At 44.8% G+C, this 8,396-nt stretch overlaps 1 pseudogene; it reads left to right on the forward strand.

Moving 5' to 3' along the window:
* Positions 1 to 6,722: 6,722 nt before the first annotated feature.
* LOC112605065 lies at positions 6,723 to 8,012 on the forward strand (annotated as a pseudogene).
* Positions 8,013 to 8,396: the final 384 nt, after the last annotated feature.

Consider the following 8,396-nt stretch of genomic DNA (forward strand, 5'->3'; position numbering starts at 1 on the left):
GCACATCTTCTCCCTCTCAGAATTCTGAGATTCTCTATGGCTTCGAAAAAAGTACATTTGTATGTGTATGTGTTGTTTGTGTTTCTGTATGTGTGTGCTCTCAGACACTGGTCTAATGTATCAATGATTATGTCAGTGACTGAGCTTGTCTGAACACTGAACACACACCGTTGATGAATCTAGGATTTCAGGAGCAGTAGCTGTACCTTATAAATGCTAAAAAGTATTTTCCATTGCTTAGTATTTTTGATGCATGACCCCTCTTTAAATATTGCAATCATTCATTTGAAATTTAAGTAACATTTTAATTTTTATTATTAAAATAGAATGCCATTCATTTTATTCCTGAGTCACTGGATTCTGTTTCCTAAAATTTCTAAGGTATCCAATATCAGAACTTTTAAGGTCTAAAATCATTTTTAAAATGTTCCCACTGTTATTAATTTTTTTAAAAAAACTTACTCTATGAGATTGAAAGGCAATTAGGATAATCCCACAGCAATTGGGCATTAGATACAAAGTATATGCACAATAATAAATGTTGATTATTTTTGATATTTACTCAAGAACATTTTCTGGAATAATTATATCCTCTACTTACTGACCACTTATTGGTTCATTAAATCCTAATAATAGCTGAAGGAAGAGATACAGTTTCCATTTTACAAATGAAGACAATAAAGCTGAGGTAAACAATTCCAACTGTTCAGGCCACATATTTGATAGGTGTCAGAGCTCATTTCATATGTGGGCTTTCTGACTTCCGTCTGGGCCTTTTAATGGCTGTGCTATTTGCCATCCAAGTCTCACAGTGAAAGCATTAGAAACTCACGTTTTGTGTACAAACTAGCATGGGGTCAGATTTTGCACCCCAGCTAAAATGCAGGATACCAAATTAAGCTTGGATTTCAGATAAACAACAAATAACATTTTGGTAGTATGTTTAGTAGCATGTTGCATAGGACATATTGACACCAAAGTTAGTCATTGTTTATCTGAAATTCAAATTTAACTGGGTGTCTAGTATTTTCATTTGCTAAATCTGGCAACCCTAGTCTGAATATACTCAGATAAAAGAGAGGCAAAGTAGATGATGTCTGTCTCAGCCTCCCTGAAATTTCCTTTTGTGTTTAAAAGCGGGTCTGAGGGATGACTGCCTCTTTTACTGGTTACTCTTCTTTCTTGCTCTGACTTACTGAGATAAAGCCTGTGAGATCCCCCGGTATCAGAGGCAGCATCTCTGCAACTGGGAGCCATAGAGGGCTGTCCCCTGCCGCTGAGGCCCGTGGAAGGCCCCACAGTGTCCCCTGTCCTCCCAGGATGTGTACTTTGGTGGGTGTAGTGACTGGGTCACCCATGCAAATGATTCTCGATTCTCCTGACAAAGTTGCTACACTGTCATTGCCTGTAGAGACACAGTGGGGGGACCACTTGGAGTTTTTACCTTGCAGCCTCATACCCCAGGTTTCAGCCAGGAGTCCCTGAGGACTGAGCAGTAGAAAAATTTGAGTATTAAGCAGCATGTTCTGCTCAGATGACCTGTCCTTCCTGCCACAACCCGGAGGACACTTGTCCCATCCCCATAGCCTGCTCCAGCTTTTGTGTGAAGAGGTCTCACCCACCAGCCCCACAGATGTGTCTGGACATGTCAAGCATTCAATGGGCTGGAGTTTATGCTCAGGGATTAATAATGCTGATAATAATAACTGTAATAATGATAGAATACTCTTTTCACTGTGATTGAAATTTCACTATGATTGTAGCTTGTTCATATTGAAACATGTTTTTACAACCTGTTAACAGAGCTTCAATCATAGTGAAAATTAGTAGTATTCTAATTCTATCCTTATTATTACAGTCATTATTATTAGCATTATTAACCCCTGAGCATAAACCCCGGCCTGTTACAACCCCAGGGTTGAAATCTCCCATGAGACTGCCATCAATGAAATCGCCTATGAGACTGCCCTCAATGTTAAATTTTTTTTGAGGGTTGGGGGCTCTTCTCTATCTTACTGAGCAAAGACATTATATGGATGAAGGGCTATTCACTGTTTGTGTTTAGTTTAGTTTTGTTTTTTCGGTGAGAATAAACAAGCATCAGATATGATTCTCCAAGGTACAGACCAAAAAGGACAAACAAAAGAGGCCGTGGAAAATCAGGCAAGCAGAGGTGTACAGCTAGCTCTTGCAGTTATCATCTGTGTGACTTTAGATGAGTTAAATTACTGAGTGCTCTAAGTGTGCCCCAAGGCATATCCAGTGATTCCTGAGCATTTGGGAAAATAGACATTCATGACTTGATACAAACTTTCAGGAATTCCACCAGAGCTGACTTAATCCCGGAGAGAGTCATACCCTCACTTACTTTGCAATCCTTATGAGAAATCCTAGGATACGTGGAACACAAAGCCTACCCCAGGTTTCCTCACAACCTGCCAGTGATCTAAGTACTCTGGCAGCGAGGTCTAGCCCCACACTGGTCTTGCTCAGAACCACATTCTGGGATGAGTGTCACTGGGTGTGTGGGAAAGAACACAGCTGTGTCGCATCGAAGCTAGAGAGTTCTTGTCAGTTCAGTGACGTCAGGCAAGTGCTGAGCCTCAGTTTCCTCAACTGTAAGTGCTAGATGATGCTTGCTTCCTAAACACCATTGTAACAACCTGTTACAGAGCTTTAATCATAGTGAAAATTAAGAGTATTCTAATTCTATCATTATCACAGTCATTATTACTAGCATTAGCATTAGAATTCCACCAGCATAGGTATGGAGGCTACTTGTATACACGTTAGCAGATCTTTTGTAGAACTTCTTGTTCAGAGCTGTTGTGGCCATCGGTGGCTGCTAATATCACGTGACTATTGAGCACTTGAAATGTGCTGTAGATGTAAAATGCACGCTGAATTTTGAAGACAGTGCAAAAATTAGAATTTACAGCACCACATTAATACATGTTATGTTATTATATGTTAAAATGACAATAATTTGAAAGTATCGGTTAAATAAAATATATCGTTAAAGTTAACTTCACCTGTGTCTTTTTATTTATTTTGAATGCAGCTACCAGAAAATGGAAAATTCCGTATGTGGCTCCCATTTGCGACTTACCTTGTATTTTGGTTGGAAGTACAGCTCTAGGGAAATCAGGTCATAGGTCTAGAAAGAAATATAATTCCATTGAGCCCTTTTCTTTTTACTCAAAAATTTCCTCTTTGTGTTCTAGGGAGACTTCGTTTTGTACGATAGATATCTTTTAAATATTGTTTTTGTCCCTCTGAATATAAGAAGGCAAAAACTAGCAAGGATAATACATGTAGGTGGGGCCAAAAGAAATGACGAGAACAAAATTCACTCTATGAAGAAACGTGCAATATTCCCCTAAAACGTTTTTAAAGCTTTTAACCTGACCAAAAATTCACATCAGGATGTGCTTTTGATTCCGACATGGCAACAAATCTTCAATGTAAAAGACAAATTGCAAAGGGTACCAAATGGGATGACAGCACCTGGACATTTGCTAAAATATTTGAAGAGTTTTCGTATTGGCTCAGCTACTGAATTTTCATAGAAAATAATCTAATATAGCATATGTATGATTGTGTGATTCCCAATTAAAATATTCAAGGTCTGCATTTGTGAGCCAAGATCCAATACCTTTTCCAAGTTTTACAGAAAAGTGGAGAAAACCTGGAAATGCTTGATACATATTACACAGTATAAATAGGTGCTACAATTTCCCTTTATTTACTAGGAATGTGAAATCTGGAGAAGCAGTTTTTTTTTTTTTTTAAATAAACAGGAACACTACAATTATTTTTCTGCTTCACCTCTTTGCTCTATGCAATGCTGTTGAACTTGCCCTTTTAAAGATTAATCAAAGTCTGCATTTACAATTGGTTTAAGACTGTCACTATAATTTTGAGCTCATGTAATGTGAGAGGAATTAATTTGATTAAAACAAAATTAAACCATGTGTAATTCACAATAGCAGAACACATTTGCAGGCTTCCTTGTGACGTGGCTAGCGTTGGAAGACTTGCCAGGGGAGTGGTTTAGAATTAGACAGAAGGGGGCCAGGCGCAGTGGCTCACGTCTGTAATCCCAGCACTTTGGGAGGCAGAGGTGGGTGGTTCACAAGGTCAGGAGTTCGAGACCAGCATGGCCAACATAGTGAAACCCCGTCTCTGTTAAAAATACAAAAAATTAGCAGAGTGTGGTGGCAGGCGCCTGTAATCCAAACTACTCGGGAGGCTGAGGCAGGAGAATCGCTTGAACCCTGGAGGCGGAGTTTGCAGTAAGCTGAGATGGTGCCATTGCACTCCAGCCTGGGCAACAAGAGCGGGACTCCATCTTGGGGGGAAAAAATGACTTAGATAGAAAGTTCTATTAGTAGAGATGTCAATGCTAAGTGGCTGTGACCAAGCATTGTGCTGCAACATTTGATACTGTCATAATTATCATGTTTTATTAAAAATCTTAAAAAAGAAGTAATATAATTGAGAGAAACACTGCTCTTTCATTACCCACTCTTCAACCCATGGAATGGGTCCAGTTTTGCCTTTCCTCTTCTTTTCTCAAAATAGAAAAATCTTTTTCTTTTTTTTTTTTTTTTTTTTTTTTGCCTAGGCTGGAGTGCAGTGGCGCAATCTCGGCTCTCTGCAACCTCCGCCTCCCGGGTTCAAGCGATTCTCCTACCTCAGCCTCCCGAGTAGCTGGGACTACAGGCGCCGCCACCACGCCCGGCTAATTTTTTGTATTTTTAGTAGAGACAGGTTTCACCTTGTTAGCCAGGATGGTGTCGATCTCCTGACTTCATGACCCACCCACCTTGGCCTCCCAAAGTGCTGGGATCATAGGTGTGAGCCACCGCGCCCAGCCCCTCTTCTCCTCTTTCATTTCTCTGGGTAGGCCTAGTCTTTTGAGTTTGAGGCAGGGTTGGGGGTAGGGATAAGAGTGTCAGAGGTGTTCTTTCACACATGGGTGTCCACTGGTGCTGGGGAGATGGTCCCGGTCTCACTCTTGGCTCGGTCTTGTTTTATCTGATGCTGGTGGTCTCTTCTGACGCACTGGCCTCTGCAAGAAGGTATAGGGGTTTCTTTAGGGTGGCCCTCGGCTGAGAACTCCTTCAAAGGGAGGAAGCCCCTTGGGCCCTTCTAGTGCTCCCTGCTTTCATTCAAAACTCTCTTGGGGAAGGGTCTCCTCTCCTTTTATCCCTGTATTCCTACTACGGAGTCATGTCCAATACTAAGTTCCTTTTTTTTTTTTTTTTTCCTGCCTCTGAGGATGAAGGAAACTAGGGAAAGTTATATCCATGTCTACTCTGCTATCAAAGGCTATTTCCACAGTCCTTCCCACCTCAGAAACTGCTAGACCAGGTGCAGACACTAGTCTTGACAGTCTCTATGCCCTTTACAACCAGAATATACTGTCAGGTTTCCCTGAGGGCACCTTCACTGACTCCTCTCTAGTGGTGGGCCTACATGACTTGCATTTTCTCTTTTTTTTACTTTTTTTTTTGAGACGGAGTCTTGCTCTGTCGCCTAGGCTGGAGTGCAGTGGCACGATCTTGGCTCACTGCAACTTCTGCCTCCTGGGTTCACGCCAGTGTCCTGCCTCAGCCTCCCGAGTAGCTGGGACTACAGGCGCCTGCCACCACGCCCGGCTAATTTTTTGTATTTTTAGTAGAGATGGGGTTTCACTGTGTTAGCCAGGATGGTCTCGATCTCTTGACTTCGTAATCCACCTGCCTCGGCCTCCCAAAGTGCTGGGATTACAGGCTTGAGCCACCTCGCCCGGCCATCTTGCATTTTCAATGACAGCAAGCTTTCAGCTGGGAAGTGAGGCACTCGTGTCCGCTCCTCATAGACACTCCTCATCAAGCCACAGGGTCTCATAAAGCCCCATTTATTTGACTATGGAGAAGAGAGGGAGACCCCTTTTCACTCCTGACACTGCAGGTCTATGAGGCCCCAACAGCTCTTCCATCCTTCTCTACTCTGCAGTCCTCTTACATAAACTGGGAAGGAGGGGATGGTCACTGGAGTGGTAGCAGGGGTGGCTCTGCCAGTGCTTAACAGAGGACAGTGTTTGGCCGTATATATTGTATTTTCTATCATTTATCAGTTCAGAGTCTTGGAGTATATTCCGGCTCAAAATAAAAAATGTCAGCTCATTATTTTGTGGATGTACTTTAGGAAATCATCAGTACCATTTATCAGATATTTTTATTTTCTTGTTAGGCACTTGGTAGCATTGCATTTCCTTACCTTCTTGGAGTCAGGTAAGGCCATGCTTTAGCCAGTAATTATTTTATATCAGGAGGGAAGTTTTAAGAGCTTGAGTGTCATTGACTTGATTCCCGTGTTCATATCTAGTGACGGTGGAAGAATATATCCAAATGGAGGCCAGGTCTTCATGTGTTTGGGATGAGTCAAGCCTCCCTGTGGTCTTTGTGTTGAATATGTGGTGTGAGTGGGAAATATATTTTGTGTGTGTGAAAAGCCATACAGATTTTTGAGTGATCTGTCACTGCAGCAAAATCTAGCTTAGCCTGACAAATACAATGTTGTTGCATTAAACACGAGCAGCCAGGTCAGAAGCTGATCAGGACTAGAAAATGCAGATCCACCCTGCCCAGTGCCACCTGCCCCATGCCTGTCCCCTCTCGGAGGCCTGGCCCCCTTTGTCTGTGTCCATCACACTGTGTGGAAGTGTTGCCAGCATGTCTAACAAACTGTCCTGTAAAGTTGCTGACATTGACCTGGCTGCCTGGGGACACAAGGCCCTGGATATTGAGGAGAATGAGATGCTGGGTCTGATACATGTGTGGGAGCTGTATTTGGCCCCCAAGCCACTGAAGGACACCCATATCGCTGGCTGGCCATATGTGACCGTGGAGACAGCCATCCTCACTGAGACCCCTTGTCTCCCTGGATGCTGAGGTACAGTGGTCCAGCTGCAACACCTTCTCCACCCAGGGCCAGGTGGCGGCTGCCATTGCCAAGGCTGTCATTCCAGTGCATGCCTGGAAGGGTGAAACAAGCAAGGGGTACCTGTCATGCATCCAGCAATCACTGTACTTCAAAGCCGTGCCCCTCAACATGATTCTGGATGATGGTAGTGACCTCACCAACCGCATCCACACCAGGTACCCACAGCTCTTGCCGGGCATCCAAGGCATCTCCGAGGAGGCCACCACCGGGGTCCACAACCGACACAAGATGATGGCCAAGGGGATCCTGAAGGTGTCTGCCATCAACAACTCCATCACCAAGAGCACGTTTCACAGCCTCTAAGGCTGCCGGGAGTCCCTCATAGATGGCATCAAGAGGGCTACAGACGTGGTGATTGCCAGTAAGGTAGCCGTGGTGGCAGGCTATGGTGATGTGGGCAAGGGCTGTGTCCAGGCCCTGTGGGATTTTGGGGACCCCTTCATCATCACTAAGATTGGCCCCATCAACCACCTGCAGCTGCCATGGAGGGCTATGAGGTGACCGCCATAGACGAGGCCTGTCAGGAGGGTAACATCTTTGTCACTGCCACAGGCTATGTTGACATCATCCTTGGCCAGCACTTTGAGCAGATGAAGGATGATGCCATTGTGTGTAACCCTGGCCACTTTGACATGGAGATCAATGCCAAGTGGCTCAATGCGAACCCTGTGGAGAAGGTGACCGTCAAGCCCCAGGTGGCCAGGACTGGCTGAAGAGCGTCACGGCACCATCCTGCTGGCTGAGGGTCAGCTGGTCAGCCTGGGCAGTGCCATGGGCCACCCCGCTTTGTGATGAGTGACTCCTTCACCAACCAGGTGATGGTGCAGATTGAGCTGTGGACCTACCCGGACAAGTACTCTGGTGGGATTTACTTGCTGCCCAAGAAGCTGGATGAGGCAGTGGCTGAATCCCACCCAGGCAAGCTGAATGTGAAACTCACCAAGTTGACCAAGAAGCAGGCCCAGTACCTGGGCATGTCCTGTGATGGCCCCTTCAAGCCAGATCACAACCGCTACTGAGAACCATGCCTGCCCTTCACCTTCCAGCTGCTGCCCTTGCCCAGGCCCCGCCTCTCCTCTGTAAGAGCAAATGGCACCAACTTTGGGAGTGGTTTGTCAGTGTCCACCATAGACTCCCTGGTGCTGGGCTGGTCACGCAGATTTTGGCCTCTGCTGCACCCCTCATATCGTTCTAAGTGTGGCAGGGGGAATCGAAAGACCCCTCCTCAAGCCCTGGTCAGGATGGTGGTACAAGGGACACAGCCACAGGGAACCGTGAGCTCAGTGGTCTTGGAACTGCTCACTAAGTCAGTCTTTCCTAAGCCTGGAAATTGGTAGTGGAGTCACAAAGCCCATGTACCTTACCACCTAGACGTTCACCTGGCCTGTGGATTTATACCCGTG

Source organism: Theropithecus gelada, chromosome 13, assembly GCF_003255815.1.
Source record: "Theropithecus gelada isolate Dixy chromosome 13, Tgel_1.0, whole genome shotgun sequence".
In the NCBI taxonomy this organism is placed as follows: Eukaryota; Metazoa; Chordata; class Mammalia; order Primates; family Cercopithecidae; genus Theropithecus; species Theropithecus gelada.